At 41.4% G+C, this 18,345-nt stretch overlaps 1 pseudogene; it reads left to right on the top strand.

The window, feature by feature from the left end:
- The first annotated feature begins 13,111 nt into the window (after positions 1 to 13,111).
- Positions 13,112 to 16,227, top strand: LOC105737563 (annotated as a pseudogene).
- The last annotated feature ends 2,118 nt before the right edge of the window (positions 16,228 to 18,345 follow it).

The following is an 18,345-nucleotide window of genomic DNA, read 5'->3' as shown; positions in this document are numbered from 1 at the left end:
AAAATGCTTTGTGATGTAATTTTTATTTCTTCAGTTTGGAAAAGCGTTTAACTGTTTTTGTGATGACTCACAAAAGTACTATGAGCATGAAAATACACAGGAGAAAACTGGGAAACATTTCTGGAGGCTTCACTACTGAAACCAGACATAAGCTACAAGCTAAGACATGGCAACAGCAGGCTTCAGCATGAAACCGCAGAATCTCCTGGAAATGGCTTCCCTCTCTGAATGCAACTTCCTGTCACAGGATGCTCAAGGCCCAGGCACCTTTCTTCTTCCAACTAGAGACATACAAAAACGCTCAACATGACTCGGAGGCCAAACATTACCAAGGCTATATGAACAATCTGCTGTCTTCATCCAGCTAAGGGCAACTTGACATTTGAAGACGCTGAGATCGTGGGTAAATACAGGGTAGACTGAGAGCAGAAGCTCCAGCCAACGCAGTCCTGTCACTGGAAGACGAATGCAGTACTCGTGCCTGCACAAACAGACCCCTCCCTCTGGCCTGGGCCTAGAATGATCTTTTTTGTAGTTGCTGTTGGGAAGAGGCCCTTGGGCTTTAACCTGCGAACAGCCCCCTTAAATGATTGGGCTGCAGTGGGGGCATTCTCCCCACATCTCACACACATCCAGGGCCTCTTCCAGCACCTCTCTGATGAAGAGCTTGGCTATTCCACCATGGCAATGGCCACGTTCTCAGGCACCGACTGCCAGTGATAGACTGCATCAGAGCTGCAATGCGTGCTTTTTGGGAAAGCTGACCGGCGAACGCTTCGTAGCGGGCCAGCTGCTCCTCAGACATGGCAGACAGCAGGGTTGCCATCCTCTGAGCCTCCTCCGCATCCACGGTGGGCTTCCTGTCCTTCTTTCCTTTGGTGTCCCTTTTCCGTCTTTTGGCTGTAGGAGGAGGCTGAGGCTGAGGCTTCATTGTCACCTTCTGTGAGGTCCGTGACATCCTGACTGCTGAGCTCACCTTCCTGAGCCCTGAGTTCTTCCAAGTGCCCATCTGGGTCGTCAGGGATTCCATCCTTGTTGCTGCCCTTCAGACTTTGGGGCATGGCTAACATCTCAGCAGACACACCTGTTTGCCTGCCTGTCTCCATGGGTGAGATTCAGGTCTGCTCCGTGACAGCAGCTGTAGCAGCAGAAGCTCCAGCTGGGGTGGTTTGATTATGGATCCGAAATGAGATTTTGAGAAGCTTTGAAAGATTTTGGCTGCTATGTTTCTGGCGAGCCATAGTTTAGCCACAACTGGACACAGCTCCCTGTCTCCCCTTCCCACACACAAACACACACACTGGTTTTTCTCCCTTCCACAATGTGGAGAAACTTGTGGATGGAGAGTAGATTAGTTTTAGATCAATGCAGAATAAATTCTCACAAATTTTGGGTATTGCAAACAAACCCCAGCTCACAGGTCAGAAGTTCTACTTGGCCAAGTGACTGCCTCCTGCTCAGAGTCACACGAGGGACCTCCAGGATGGGTCTGTCTGCGTGGCCGTTGCCTTCACCTCAGAAGGGTCTGGCTTCGATCTGATTCGAGTTCATGGCAGAATTCAATGCCTCAGGGTTGTGAAACCCAGGCCCACTTGTTTGTTCTGCCAGCTGCCAGGAGGATGCTCTGAGCTCCTTCAGGTGTTGCCCAGGTCTGGGTGTGCATCTCCCTGGTGGGTCTGCACAGCCAGTGCTGAGGAATCACCCACAGGGGAATGGAATCTCAGGGAGGTTCAGTCCCTTATAAACAACTCAGATGATGAATTAGACCCAGCCCTTAACAGCCATTGTTTCCGGGTATTCCCAATCTAACCAGGGGTTTGGGCGGGCTCCTCAATTCAACGTTCCGCCCACACCCGAGGGAGGGGCAGAGGCAGGGCTAAGGCTCTGGGAGGGGGGCGGGAAATGCAGGGGGCATTTCAGAATTCTGTCTTCCTCATAGAATCGCAAAGTTCACATTTCACAACAGTGAAGAAAACATTGACAGTAAAAATGAGACGTTTTATGAAGTTGCACAGGAGAAAACTTAAACGTCAGAGAAAAAAAATCTCTGACTCATAGGGAAACAAGTGGTTTATCAGATACTCGGAAAATAGACAGTGCTTCGTGACGGGAATATGAAAATATTATTCTATTTTATTGTATTGATTGTATTGTATTCTATTGCATTTTATTCATTTATTTTTGAGACGGAGTCTCGGTCTGTCCCCAGGCTGGATTGCAGTGGCCTGATCTCAGCTGACTGCAGCCTCTGCCTCCTGGGCCCAAGCAACTCTCCTGACTCAGCCTCCAGAGTAGCCGGGACTAACTGTGCACGCCACCAGCCAGGATAAATTTGTATTTCTTAAAGCAGAGGGAGGTTTCACCATTTTGGCCAGGGAAAGCCACAGCCTGGCAGGCGCCACTAAGACTCCGGCCACTGCGGCCACCGGCAAAGGGCGCCGCCTACAGGAGGGATCAAGAAGCCTCACCGCTACAGGCCTGGCACTGCGCAAAATCAGAAAGTACCAGAAGTCACGCAGCTGCTCCTCCTCAAGCTGCCCTTCCGGGCCTGATGCGCAACATCGCGCAGGACATCATCCTGGAGTGCGCTTCCAGAGCGCGGCCATTGGCGCCCTACAGGAGACCAGTGAGGCTTCCCTGGTGCATCTCTTTGAAGACACCTAGCCGTGTGCCATCCATGAATGCCCTGCCCTCTTCTCCCCTATAGATGTTTACAGCGCTCTGCTTTTACCCTCTTCCAGAGGAAACACAAATCGATCAGTTGATCATTTAAGCCTTTCTGGCTTGGGTCCAACTTTTCGTGCAGTTGTACTTGTAAGCTTTGTACTTTATGCTTCTAGAGACTAGACCCTAGACAGCATCTGCTTGGAATAGTGGAGCTAGCTAGCTGAAACTTTATTTAGGCATATGCCAATTACTTGTGAGGGCAAAGGCAGGCAGTGAGGATGTAAGCTTTCACAAAATAGTAAATATTGGATATAGTCAAGTACAGTCACTTTATTTGTTGGATATCTTGTCACCACTTTACCAGCACCAGTCAGAGACCACATTTCTCTGGGAAGTCTCCAGATGTACATTGTGAGATAGACTTTAAGAATACTAGGGAAGATCCAGGTAAAACCTCATTGTCGTGAACGTGTAATACAATCAGCCATGAAAGCTGTCAAAGCTTTCTCCTGGAGAAGTACCACTTTCTACAGATTTCTTTCTTCAGAGCTCTGGCTATGTGATACTATATATTGAGAAGATTTCATATGCGATTTTTAAAAAGTCAGGAAACAAGAGATGCTGGCAAGGCTGTGAAGATTTAGCAACACTTTGACAATGTCTGTGAGAGTGTAAATCGGTTCAACCATTGTGGAAGTCAGGGTGGCGATTCCTCAAGGATCTAGAACCGGAAATACCATTGGACCCAGCTATCTCATTACCGGGTATATACCCAAAGGATTATCATTCATCCTACTATAAGGACACATGCACACTTACGTTCACTGCAGCACAGTTTACAAGAGCAAAGACCTGGAACCAACCCAAATGCCCATCGGTGATAGACTGGATAAAGAATATGTGTTATATACACCAGGGAATACTATGCAGCCGAAAAAAGAACGAGTTCGTGTTCTTTGCGGTAACATGGATGACACGGGGGACCATCATTCTCAGCAAACTAACACAGGAAAGGAAATCCAAACACCACATATTCTCACTGGTAAGCGGGAATTGATCAACGAGAACACATGACGAGAAAGTGGAACATCACACACCGTGGCCTGTCACGGGGTGGGAGGCAAAGGAAAGGAGAGCACTTGGACAAACAGCCAACGCATGTGGGGCTTAAAGCCCAGATGGTGGGTTGATAGGTGCAGCACACCGCTATGGCACATGTATTCCTCGGTAACAAACCTGCACGTTCTGCACAAGTATCCCATAGCTTAAAGGAAAAAAAAAAAACAATGTGTAGGGACACTGAACCCACTCATCTAATCCAATTTTCCTCTCTGAGAAAACAACGCTGTGTTCCTGCTCCTGAGCTGACCTCTGAGACCTTGATGGGCTTTTGACTGAAATGTTTTAAGGTGAAATGACGATTCTCCCATGATCAGGAGCATTAGATGGGGTTGCTCACTTCCTGCTCTTTGAGTTGAAGCAAGGCAGATGCCTGGAGACTCAAACTGATAAATATTTCATTGCTTTCTTTTCATATGTTGTATTAAGCTATTCTTTCATTGCTATTTAAAAAACCCTGGACTGGGTAACTTATAAGAAAAGCGTTTGATTGGCTCATGGTTCTGCAGGCTGTACAGGAAGCATAGCGCCAGTGTCTGCTTCTGGAAAGCCTGGGGAAGCTTACAATCATGGTGTTAGACGAGCAGGCATCTCACATTGTAGAAGCTGGGCAAGAAATATGGGGGAGGGATGGAGCATACTTCTAAACAACCAGATCTCATGGGTACTCGTTATCACAAGGATGGCACAGAGCCAGGAGGGACTCACCCCATGATTCAACCACCACCTCCCCAGGCCCCACCTGCCACACTGGGGATTAAAATTCAATATGAGATTTAGAGGGACATCTAAACTACATCACATGACCATCAGAAAAACAGATGAAGAATTCATGGTTTCTACTGTCCGAAACTTTCCATCTAGAGCAAATGAATTAATGGCTGAATTCAGCATCCTGTGGTGAGAAGGGAGAAGTGAGGTGCACAGGGGATTTTGGTTGCATTTGCTCCACTTCCCTTATGCTGTTCCTCTGAGTTCTGATGTCACTACCTGAAGGGCTATTCATGGACAAAAGAATATTGTTATTGTGGTTATTTCTGTTTCTTTCATCTTGGTAAAAATAAGTTTTTTTTTTGAGACAGAGTCTCACTCTGTCGCCCATGCTGGAGTGCAGTGGAGTGATCTCAGCTCACTGCAAGCTCTGCCTCCCAGGTTCATGCCCTTCTCCTGTCTCAGCCTCTCAAGTAGCTGGGACTACAGGTGCCTGTCACCACACCCGGCTAATTTTTTTGTATTTTTAGTAGAGACGTGGTTTCACCATGTTAGCCAGGATGGCCTCGATTTCCTGACCTCGTGATCTGCCTGCCTGGTCCTCCCAAAGTACTGGGATTACAGGCGTGAGCAACCACTCCCGGCATAAGTTTTTAGCTTCTCATATAATTGTCCTAAAAAAACCCTAAGATTTTGCTTAAGTTTCTTTTTATCATGTGTTATAAAAATTGACAGGGAATGGCTAAAACAGATTAAAATTACACAAGCTCTAAGAGTCAAGTCTCTGTTGGCAGGCTTAGGAAAGACAGAACTGGAAATACTCCGTCAGCATGGACATCAGAAACATGGGGTCCACTTTCTGTTCCAGCCCTGCCCAGATCCACACTCTTCTAAGTCCTCATCCAGGTCTGGCCTCACCCTAGAATCTTCTCTCACAGAACTGATTCAAGAAGGTCAGAGATTCAGACGGGGGCTCCTGCTGCCTCCTGAGCTGGTGCCCACAATTTCCTAAAGTGGAAAGGCAGATAAATGGAAGCAAATCATTGCATATTTTGGGGCCATAATTTCTTTTTCATTGAAGCCAGTGCTTCTGGACACTCACCTAGCAACTTCTTTTCCATTCCTGCAAATCCAGTGGCTGCTCCACAAGGCACAAGAAGGTAAATATAAATATAAAACATCTCTCTGAACAGTTCACCCTTTTTTCTCTATCCCTCACATCTGTCAATATAGCTTTTATTCTGTACATTTTATTTTTCAGGTAAATATTTTTTAAAATGGAAGAAAAAATAGAAATGCTAGGCCCTTCATTTAAATCCTGAAAATTACAGAAAACTTAGCACCCAACTGCCAGGGTTCTATGAGGATTAACTCACATCATGTAATGTTTCCTGAACAGTGCTCTGTAACAGACTTCTGAACACAGAGTATGTGCTCAGTAAACATTGTATTAACTCATGTGTACATGTTTTCCAAATGCAGACTTACTCAAACATTGATGCCTTCTCTAGGCTTTCTAAACTGCAAAGAGCCAGCAGAAAATGACGTTTGAAAATGGTGATTGGTGGTTTCCACTTTGGACCAAAAGTATTCGTGTTGTGGTGAGAGTGTTGGGTGTCATGAGCTCTGTGCTGTGCCTACTTTCCCTAGCTGAGTGCTACTATATCGGATGTAGTAGAAGAAACATCAGCATTAAGAGGAGACTTTTTAAAGAAGCTAATTCATGGACCCTTCCAAACCTGCAGAATCACATCTGTAAGAGAGAGGCTGGAATCTGAATAATTCATAGGCATATTAAAACTTGAGAGGCAAACGGGTGCGGTGGCTCATGCCTGTAATTCCAACAATTTGGGATGCCAAAGTGGGCAGACCACCTGAGGCCAGGAGTTTAAGATCAGCCTGGGCAACATGGACACACCACGTCTCTACTAACACATAAAAAATTAGCCACGTGTGGTGGCTGGTGCCTGTAATCCTAACTACTCGGGGGGCTGATATTGGAGAATCACTTGAACCTGGGAAGTGGAAGTTGCAGTGAGCCAAGATGGCACCACTGCACTCCTTCCTGGACAATGAGTGAAAACTCTGTCGAAAGAAAAGGAAGACAGAAAGGAAGAAAGAAAGGAAGGAAGGAAGGAAGGAAGGAAGGAAGGAAGGAAGGAAGGAAGAAGAAAGAAAAAGAAAGAAAGAAAGAGAGAAAGAAAGAAAGAAAGAAAGAAAGAAAGAAAGAAAGAAAAAGAAAAGAAAGAAAGAAAGAAAGAAAGAAAGAAAAAGAAAAGAAAGAAAGAAAGAAAGAAAGAAAGAAAGACAGACAGACTTGAGAGGCAATGCTTAACTAAGTGGCTCTCGGCCCATGCTTCCAGCCATAATCACATGGCCAGCTTAAAGAAATACCATCACCTGTGCCCTCCACAGAGACTCTGTCTATTGGTCTTGGAGGGAGCATCTATATGGTTGTAATTAGAAAGTCAAATTGTCCCTCTTTGATGATTACATAATAATCATATATACAAAAAATCTAAAGACCACCAAAAAAACTCTTAGATTTGATAAATTTAATAGTGTTTCAGAATGCAAAAATCAACATACAGAAATTAGTAGCATTTTTATACAATAATGATAATCAAGCTGGCAACTGAATTAAAAAGTCACTTCCTTTTACAATAGCTACAAAAAGGTAAAATGCTTAGAAATACAATTAGTCAAAGAGATGAAAGATCCCTACAAGGAAAACTACAAAACACTGATGAAAGAAATTGTACATGACACAAATGAGAAAAACATCCCGTGCTCATGGATTGGAAGAATTATGATCATTAAAATGACTCTACTGCCCAAAGCAATCTACATATTAAATGCAAATCCTACCAAAATGCCAATGTCATTTCTTATAAAATAGAAAAAAAATTCTAAAATTCACGTGGAACCACAAAAAGAGCCTGAATAGCCAAAGCAAATCTAAGCAAAGAGAATAAAGCTGGAGATATTACATTATCTGACTTAAAATTATACTAGAAGGCTTTAGTAACCAAAACAGCATGGTACTGATATAAATTGACACATAGATCAATGGTACAGAATAGAGAACCTAGAAATAAAGCCACAAACCTACAAACAACTGATCTTTTACAAAGTCAACAAAAACATACACTGGAGAAATGACATCTTAGCCAAGAAATTGTGCTGGAAAAATTATATTGCCATATGCAGAAGTATGGAATGGGATGCCTATGTCCCACCATATACAATAATCAACTCAATCTGGATTAAAAGACTAAAATGTAAGACCTGAAACTATAAAAATGCTAGAGGAAACTCTAGGATAAACTCTTCTACAGATTGACTTGGACAAATAATTTATGACTAAGATCTGAAAAGCAGATGTAACAATAACAAAAATAGATAAAACGAACTCAATTAAATTAAAAAGCTCCTGAAAATGCTTCTTAACACAGTGAACAGAAAACCTATAGAATGAGATAAATGTTTACGAGTTTTGCATGTGACAAAGATCTAACGTCCAGAATATACAAGGAACTCAAACAGCTCAACAAAAATAAAACAAGCAAGCTCATTAAAAAGCAAGCAGGCCAGGCGCGGTTTCTCACGCTTGTAATCCCAGCACTTTGGGAGGCCGAGGTGGGCGGATCACGAGGTCAGGAGATCGAGACCATGGTGAAACTCTGTCTCTACTAAAAAAACACAAAAAGTTAGCCAGGCGTGGTGGCGGGCGCCTGTAGTCCCAGCCACTCAGAGAGGCTGAGGCAGGAGAATGGCGTGAACCCGGGAGGCAGAGCTTGCAGTGAGCCGAGATTGCGCCACTGCACTCCAGCCTGGGTGACAGAGCGAGACTCCATCTCAAAAAAAAAAAAAAAAGCAAGCAAAGAACATGAACATTTAAAAAAAATACAATGAGCAAGCAAAAAACATGAACATTTAAATAAAAAAGATAATGAAGGTCAACAAGCACGTAAAAGATGCTCAACATTGTCAATGATCAGAGAAATGCCAATTAAAAACCACAATGAAGTACCAACTTAGACCATGCAGAATGGCTATTACTGAAAAGCAGAAAAATGAGCTATCGGCAAGGATACAGAGAAAAAGAACACCTATACATTGTTTGTGGGAATGTAACTTTCTACAACCTCTATGGAAAACTGTATGGAGATTTCAAAAAAGTCTAAAAATAGAACTTCCATTTGATTCAGCAGTCCCTCTACTTTGTATCAACCCAAAGGAAAATAATTTATTACATAAAGAAAATGCCCACACTCTTATGTTTATTGAAGCACTATTCACAACAACCAATATATGAAGTCAATTTAAATTTATCAGTCAATAATCGAATAAAGAAAATGTGCTATACGTTTATATCATGGAATGCTACTCAGCCATGAAGAAGAATAGCATCACGTCTTTTGCAACAACATGAATAAAACCCGAGGCCATTACGGTAAGTGAAAAACTTCAGAAACAGAAAACCAAATTCTGCATTTTCTCACTTGTAACTGTGAACTCAATTATGCAGACACTTGGATATAGAGACTGGAAAAACAGACACTGGAGACTCAGAAAGATGGGAGGTTGGAGAGGGTTTAGGAATGAGAAAATAACTAATTGGGACAATAAACAGCATTCAGATGATGTTGTCACACCAAAAGCCCATACTTCATCATTATGCAACGTGCTTCTGTGAGGGAGCTGCATTTTTACTCTCTAATGTATTAATAAACAGAAAAAAGGCCTCACGCAGCAGCTCAAGCCTATAATCCCAGCGCTTTGGGAGGCTGAGGCAGGCGGCTCACGTGGTCAGGAGTTCAAGACCAGCCTGGCCAATATAGTGAAACCCCGTCTCTACTAAAAATACAAAAGTTAGCCTGGCATGGTGGAGCATAGTAGTCCCAGCTACTTGGGAGGCTGAGGCAGGAGAATCACTTGAACTCGGGAAGTGGAGGTTGTGGTGAGCCAAGATTGTGTCACTGCACTCCAGCCTGGGGAACAGAGGGAGACTCCATCTCAAAAAAAAAAGAGAGAGAAAAAAAAAACTTTGTTTTTTATCAAGAGGACAAACTGAATAGACCTCATAATTTTCATAAATAATTAGATTAGGCAAAAAAATTTTTAATAAAAATAAATATTGTATTTTAAGAATGGTATAGAAAGACAATTTGACCCATTAGAGTAGTTGGTACTTAGCATATACACTATGATAGGCAAGATTCTAAGCCCCTTAGACATTTATGGACAGAATATGTAACAGTAAAATAAATAACACAAAGATTCATTGGCAGTGACAAATTGACATATTTTCAATCATATTAGATGATATTAAAACCATTAACAAATTTACTGTTTTGTTTCATAATAAAAAACAAGGTTAAAAAGTTTGGCTAATTAGGCATATGGATAAATGGGCAGCATTTTGACCAGTAGACAGAGGATACACATTTTCAAAGATCAGACAAAATTATTTATTTATTTTTGGGGGGAGAGAACAGTTTTATTAACTGGGGATACAGTGGGGTCTTCTCCCTGGGAGGTGGGGTCTTCCACTGGTTACCCCCGCCAGGGCTCCAGGGGGCGCCCTGCGATTCAGTGCTGGGCTCCGCTGGGGGCCGGGCCTTGGAGACGGCGAACTGTGCAGGGAAGCAGCAGCTGTGGGGTCCTCACTGCCCGCTCCGCCCAGCTGCAGCGGGTCTCCTGGTGCTCCTCAGGCTCCCGCCGAATCTGCGTCTCTGGAGGGCAGCGAACCATCCTGCCCAGAACCTTATCCTCACAGCCCAGTTTGACGCAGGTCAGCCATTTCTGCTTCCTCCCCTCGGGCTGGACTTTGCACTTGGGTTTCTTCCAGTCCTTCCTCCGGCCGCTTCTCTGTCTCCCGGAGCTTATGTTCCAGCTGGGAAGGGCGTGTCCAGGGCGCTGTCCACACTGGTCTTCTGGAAATCCCGCTGCACTGGCTGGTGCTTGTAGATTCCTCCAGGGCCACCTGCAGGCCCAGGCGCTGGCCCCCTGAGCTCGGCCCGGCCGGCGCTCACCCGCACCCACCCACGGGGCCAGCGAGATCCGCAGCCGTCTCAGGCTTCCCCTTTCACCCCCACCCTGCGAAGCGAGTGTGTGCCCCTTAGTTCTCCGAGCCCGCCAGGAGCCACCTCCTCCCCTGCCCCTGGGGGGGGCCTGCCCGCAGAACGCTGGGCAGAGGCTAATGAACCGGGAAATGTCCCTTCCTCCACACTGACCTTGGGGTCTGCTGGGTCCTCTCCACTCCCTCCCACCCTGCCCGCGCTGTTCCCTGGGGCCCGCAGTTTCAGCAAAGTTCCCTGCCGCGCCGGGAAGCTGTCCTGTTGCTCACTCTCACCCTTTCTCCTTTTCTGGCCCATTCTCTCTCCCCACTGGGTCTCCGACACGACCCTCTCTCCTCTCGGCTGTCCTGGGGCCCCTCTTTGCTTCCCCAGCTCAGTCCCCTCTCTGACTGCTTCTCCCTCCACATCCGACCGAATCTCCTGGCTCCCACAGGGGGACCCAAATTCCCAGGACCCAGGTCAACCACACAAAATTATTTTAAATGGGAAGACTTGAATTCCAGTGAATTCATGAAAGCAGGAATCCATCTGGTCATTCTTTAAATAATTTTGAAATGATAATAGCAACTATCAATTTAACGTTTAACCAGAGTTCAGAATACCCACCATTTTACCACAAAGAATAAAAAAAACTGTTATAACTAACCAATTCAGTAAATTTTCAGGATACAATATTAACATATGAACATCAGGTGCATTTTTTTTACAGTAACAACAAAATATCTGAAAAAGGAATAAAGATAATGCCATTTATGATATTATCAAATAGAATGGAATACTTAGGAATGAGTTTAACAAAGAATATGATAGATCTGCATACTGAAAACTATAAAATATTGAGGAAAGAAAATGAAGAATACAAAATGTGAAATATATCCTGTATTCACGGATTCTAAAAATATTGTTAAAATATCCATAGTACACAATGTGATCTACAGGGTTAGATAAATTTCTATCAAAATTTTAACGCCATTTTATTAAAAGTTCTGAACAACAATTTTAAAATTAGTATGGAACCACAAAAGACCTCAAATAGCCAAATACTGAGAAGAACAAAAGGCTGGAAGCCTCCCACTTCCTGATTTCAAACTGTGTTACAAAACTATAGCCATCAAAATAGTATAGTACCTTCATAAAACCAATATAACAGAATAGAGGACCCAGAAATAAACTCACAAATATACAGTCAACCAATCCCACAGAACGGAGAAAGGATAAACACATCAAGGAGTGGTGCAGGAAAAACTAGCTATGCACAGAGAAAAAGTACACCTTTCTCTCATACCATCACAAAACGAATTTGAAATGAAATAAAGACTTAAACATAAGAACTGAAATAATGAATCCTCTAAAAAAAAACATGGGGAAAAACCTCCTTGACACTGGTCATGGCAATGATATTTTGGATTTGACACCAAGAACACAGTCAACAAATGCAAAAATGAACAAGTGGAACTATGTCAAAGTAAAAAGTTTCTGCACAATAAAGGAAACAATCAACAAAATATAAAGGCATTATATGGAATGGGAGAAAATATTTGTAAACCATATGTAGGATAATATGTTACTATCCAAAACATATATCATACTAATCAATACAAAAGAGGAACCCACAGCAGAATTAAAAGCAATTTCCTGATTAATAATTGGGCAAAATACATAAATAGCAGTTTTTCCAAAGATATACAAATGGCCAATAGGTACATAAGAAATGCTCAATATCACTAATTACCAGAGTAATTAAAATCAAAATCACAATGAGGTATCACCTTATCGTGGTGTTTGGATACCTATTATCAAAAAGTCAAAAGATAAAAAGCGTTAGGGTGCAGAGAAAAGAGAACACTTACACTGTTGCTGAGGATGTCAAATGGTGCAGCTATTATGAAAAACAGTATGGAGCTTCCTTATAATTTTTAAACTAGAACTACCATGAATCCCAATTGGGAGTATATAGCCAAAGGACATAAAATCAGTATCGTCAAGGGTATCTGCACTCCTCTGATATAGATAAATAAACCGAGAGATATATAATTTCAGCTTTAATAAAAAATGAAATTCTTTCATTTACAAAAATACTGATAAACCTTGAAGACATTATGCTAAGTGAAATAAGCCAAATACAGAAGGACAATTACTGCATGGTCTCGTTTGTGTGTAAAATCTAAAAAAGTAAATAAAAATAAAAAAGCCATGGAAACAGAGTAGAACCGTTGTTCCCTTGTGCTAGGAAGTGGGGAAAGAGGGGAGATTTCCATGGAAGGGGCGCACCTTCAATTACAAGGTGAGTAACTGCTGGGACCTAATGTACAGAATGGTGACTATAGTTAACAATACCGTGTACTTGAAATTTGTTGCAAAAGTAGATCTCAGGTGCTCTCAACACACACACAGAAACGTATTAACTATGTGAGGGGATAGATATGATAACTAGCTGAACTGAGATAATTTAAAGGCGTATACACATCTGAAAACACTCTTGTACACCCTAAAAATACACAGTTTTCAATTTGTCAATCATAGCTCAACGAATGGAGAAAAAAACAAGAGTAACCAGCAGGTCATGTCTAGCCACATGGAAACTGGAAACTCGATTTAAAACACTCTTGGTCACTGTTTCCAGCTCAACTCGAGAACGGCCGGAGCGCTTCTGGCTCCTGGACTTCGTCGCTCCTCCCGTGGCCCCCATCGCTGGAGAAGGTACAATCCTTCCCAGGATTCCAGGCTGCGCAGATCAGGCAGGGCGATCGCCGTCCCCTTGCTCGCTGCCGCTGCCCCCATCGCTGGAGAAGGTACAATCCTTCCCAGGATTCCAGGCTGCGCAGATCAGGCAGGGCGATCGCCGTCCCCTTGCTTGCTGCCGCTGCCCCGTTAGGCTCACGGCCTCGGGCCCCACCCTTCGCTTTGGACGCCCCTCCTCCTCCCCGAGCCCCAGCGGGCCTCGGGGAGAAGGAGGGCGGGGAAGCTGGAACGCGACCGCGGAGCTGCCGGCGGCAGGTGCGGGAAGCAGAGAAGCTGGCCTAGCACAGGAAGGCTTCTCAGAGCGACAGGAGCAACCGCCAGGAGCTCCGCAGGCAGCTGGAAGAACTCAGTAACGTACTCCGCTGTGGCAGAAATGGAGATAATAAAAGTCTGATGTAGAAATACTCACAGAGAACCATCCTCCTTGGTCAATCTCAGATTATTATTATCAGACCTACTCTAATGATGTTAGTCTTCCAAATAAAGTGAGTGACTGAACTGTCAGATCAGCAAGATCAGGATATTGAAACTCCTGCTTTGAATTCTAAAGACCAGTTATAAATAGAAAATGATGCTCACCCTGGTACTGATAAAACAGCAAATGTTGAATGTAGACAATAGGGTCATTTACCTCAAATTCACAGGAGCCAGCATGCATTAGCAGCACAAGATACATCCTTAGAAGGTTCGTCATTAGCTGGAAGTTTGAGAGCTTCAGCAGAACCGGCTTGATCACAGACTGGATTTAGTTATGATGAAAATGCTGGACTGTATTTTGACCACAGCACTGGTTTCTATTAAGATTCTGAGAATCAAATTTGTTATGATCCAATTTATTACTACTGTGATGTGGAAAGTGGTCGCTATCGGTTTCATTTTCGAGTAGATTCGCAACCTTATCAGACTTATAACACAAAATAAAAATAAAAAATTAGGAAAGGATCCAGACTCTTCTACAAAAAAAAAATGAGGAAAAGGATTTGAATTCAGAGGATCAAGAAGCCTTCAGTGTTGAACATACAAGCTACAATAGGAAAGACAATTTTACAAGTGTGAAGAAAAGGCAAAAATAGACATTCATCTCAGAAATAATCCCCCAAAATTCACTGTTCCAATTAGTGGAAATACTATGGAATCTCCTCTTAATGAAAACATCTCAATTCAACTTTTTTTAAAGATGAGAAAGTGAGAGACACTGATAGGGAACCAGAAGAAGGTGAAATTACAGACTCTCCAACCGAGGGTAGTTATGATGAAGGCATTACAGTGAAGGCAATGTAACTGCAAAAGATACTGAGAAGGAAGATGAGGAAAAAGTGTGGCCCTCATATATCAGAGAAACTGTCATTAGATCACCCGTGTTACAGACAGGATCACTCTTCATCATTACTGCTGTAAAACCTGCTACAAATGGAAGGGAAAATGATATGGAGCATACTCTTCGAATCCCTGAAGTTGGTGTAAGTTTCATGCAGAAATTTATTTTGACCATGACTTACAAAGTTATGTCCTTTTGCATCAGGCCGTCAAAATGGAACAATTGTTAATGAAAAACGGATTGTTCAGCTGAAAACTAAATGTGACCCTTATTAACTTGAGCATGGAGAGAAAGTGAAACTTGGAGAGATTGGGGAGACACGAACAACCGCCAGGAGCTCTGCACGCAGCTGGAAGAACTCAGTAACGTACTCATCTGCGGGAGAAATGGAGATAATAAACGTCTGATGTAGAAGTACTCACAGAGAACCATGCTCCTTAGTCAATCTCAGATTATTGTCAGACCTACTGTAATGATGTTAGTCTTCCAAATAAGGTGAGTGCCTCAACTGTCAGATCAGCAAGATCATGATATCGAAACTCCTTATCTTCTCACATTCACCCTGGCGGTGATAGCTGTGTTGGATGTGAACCATGGTAGGTTAGAGCTCACCTTTGCCTTGAAAAGAAAGATGAATCCTTTGTTCATCCAACATTAACTAAGAAGGAAAAGAGTTGGATAGAAGAAAATGATTTTTAAAATATATGAGTAAAATCTGGTTTACAGAATACAGACTATGAAGATGATAAGATAATAGACAACTTAAAATATAAAGATAGAGCTGGAAAACATAGGGAGCAGATTGGAAGTGAAGGGAATTTCCAAAGAGATGATGCTTCTGCATCTGTTCATTCTGAAATTACTGATAGTGACAAAGGTCAGAAGATGTTGAAAAAGATGTGTTGAAAACAGGAGAATGCCTGGGGAACGATGGTGGGAGATACAGCTTCAGCTTCGGCAAACACATGCAGGACTGGAGACAGACAAACCATCCTCGATTAAAGAGACTCACCTTCTCCAAAACTAGAACAACAACAGCAACAACACAAACTAGGACAAAGCACAGGAGAGGTTTGCTGAAAACTTTCCAGAAACTAAACTTCCAAAAGATGACCTAAGAACCATTCCTTGGGTAAAAAAGACTGAGGAGTGAAGGTTAATCACAGAAGAATCCTCAAGCTTTTTTAAAAATAGAGTTTGGAAACCCTTATTTTATTGCAGAACGTTTCTCCCCAAAAAAGTCAATGGCACAAGAAAACTGTGTCACAGTTTACCCCTTCCTGATTCAGAAATGTGTAATAAAGTGTGGCTTGCAGCTTTTAAAAAACACTTTTTAAACCAATTAGTGACTGAGTTAAGTTATACAGTAAGTGAACTAAAGTTTACAGGGCACAGATAAGTTTATCAAACTTTACTATTTTATCTTGTCATTTAGAACATCCATATAAGTAATTAGCCATATAAGCAAAATTCATATAACCACTTAAACGTACATTTGTCCTTGTCTCCATATATTCATACTAAGATGCACAGAAAATACATCAAAAGAAACATTGAAAGTATATAAAAATAAATCTGACAATATAATTATGCCCTTCAGGACCTAGATAAAAAATGTTGAGGAAACATGGATAGTGATGTATACATTTTCTTATATTTGGAATAGCCTAAATCATATTAAAGAACTAATGAACAGGTGACATGTCATAGAAAATTTGTCTTTTATTATTTTCTTCGGTGAAGAATCTGAATTTGTTGATATGTACCGTACATTCAGCATTTGTATTTGGTTTGTTTCATAGCTAATGAAATGTTTATACTTGAGCAAATGAGTACAATGTTGAAATAGTCCATGTTCTGGCATTGATACTTTTTATAAATACCATTGCAGGCAATGAAGTTGTGCCAGAAAAATTTGATTTCTAGTACAAAAGGAATACTTAGCCAGGGCGTCAAGCTCAATATATTTATTGAAAACGTCTTAAATTGCCATAAAAATTTTATAATATTAAATAACTCATTTCAATAAATTATGAATTAAAAAATACAAATGATATCTTTTATGGATTAGGGAAGTGCTGATGAGACAGAATGGCAATTGAAGCCAAAAGTTCCAAATTCATGTAAATAATTTTACTCATTTTAGTTTTACGTTAGAGAAAACAGGACTTTTGACAATACACTATTTAATGCAATGGAGTATTTCGAAAATATGTACATAATATATAATTAAGTTTCTAATGGTATAAAAGTAATCACATTCCACAAATTATTACAGTATAGTCTATTGATGGGAGGGGTGTTTCAAATGAAAAAACTTGGAATTTCTCATGAGGTAGTGATAGATGCCGTAGAAAATCTATGTAAAATATTTCACTCATATATGTAACTATGGATATTTCTGGTTTTCAGAAAAATAATTTACTTTAAACACTTAATGTAGGAAACTAAAATCACCAAGAAGTTACAAGAATTCACAGAATGCCTAATATAGTTCAAAGGAAATTAAGAACATCCCAGGACTGGAAGTAAATAAAGGTAATGGTGTAGAGAAGTAATCGACCTAAGAGGCCAGGGCTCCACTGAGATGCGTCTGATCACAAGAATGTCAGGTCCATGTGGGTTGTTCCCTTCTGACAAGGCAAATGGAATAAACAAAGAGAAACTGCCTGCAGGCATTGGAATGTGGTGTCTCCCATATGTGAAGATTAAATTATAAATTATGTTGCACACAAGAGAGATGAGTTACTGGGGTGAAGCATCAGAAGAAATATGGCACATAAATCTCAGATGTTGAATTTATATTTAAATGTTTAAGTAAATATAATGGAAAAATAAGAAATCAAAATATTGTAGAAAGAAACTACGGGCTTGTCAAGCTATCTTTGGAAAAGAGGCAAATGAAAAGTAAAGTATTGGAAGTGTTGTAAAACAATTTAATGTACAACATATAAATTACGTATTAAAATAGGCTGACCCGAAAAGAGGACTAGTATAGTGAAATGCTGATCACAATTAATGTAGTCATATATGTTATAGAAGGTAAATTAATAGAAAATATAAATATATTTATATATGAAGGTTAGATTGAGAAGAAATAAAAAGCATTTAATTGTTTTACTAGACTCTTTAAACAGGAAAGCAATAGTCAAAGAATCAGTGACTCATAAGTCTCAGAAATTGGAAACCAGACATGAATCCTTTAAAAGTTTAGGGTGTAATATATGAAAAAAAGGTAAATTAAGAAATACTAAGAAGAAATAATGGTTTTGGTTATTGTGAATATTGCTTAATAAACATGAAATTGCAGTTATCTTTTTGACGTGCTTATTTTGTTTCCTTTTGATATAAACCCAGTAATGAGATTGCTGGATCTTATGGTAGTTTTATTTATAATTTATTGTAAAACCTCCACGCTGTTCTCCCTATAGAAATGGGAAATGATTGTAGTAATTTACATTCCTACCAACAGTGTATAAGTGCCCATCTACAGAATGAATAAAGAAAATATTATACACACACACAGGAATAATGTTCAGTCATAAAACAGAATGAAGTTCCTCATTTGTGTCAACATGGATGAGCCTAGAGGACATTATGTTAAGTGGAATAAGCCAGGCACAGAAAGAAAAAGACCACGTGCTCTCACTCACGTGACATCTGAAGAAGTCCATCTCATAGAAGGAGAGAGTAGGATGGTGGTTA

Source organism: Nomascus leucogenys, unplaced genomic scaffold, assembly GCF_006542625.1.
Source record: "Nomascus leucogenys isolate Asia unplaced genomic scaffold, Asia_NLE_v1 000947F_67079_qpd_obj, whole genome shotgun sequence".
NCBI classification, from domain to species: Eukaryota; Metazoa; Chordata; class Mammalia; order Primates; family Hylobatidae; genus Nomascus; species Nomascus leucogenys.
This window is presented reverse-complemented; position numbering and strand designations above follow the sequence as displayed.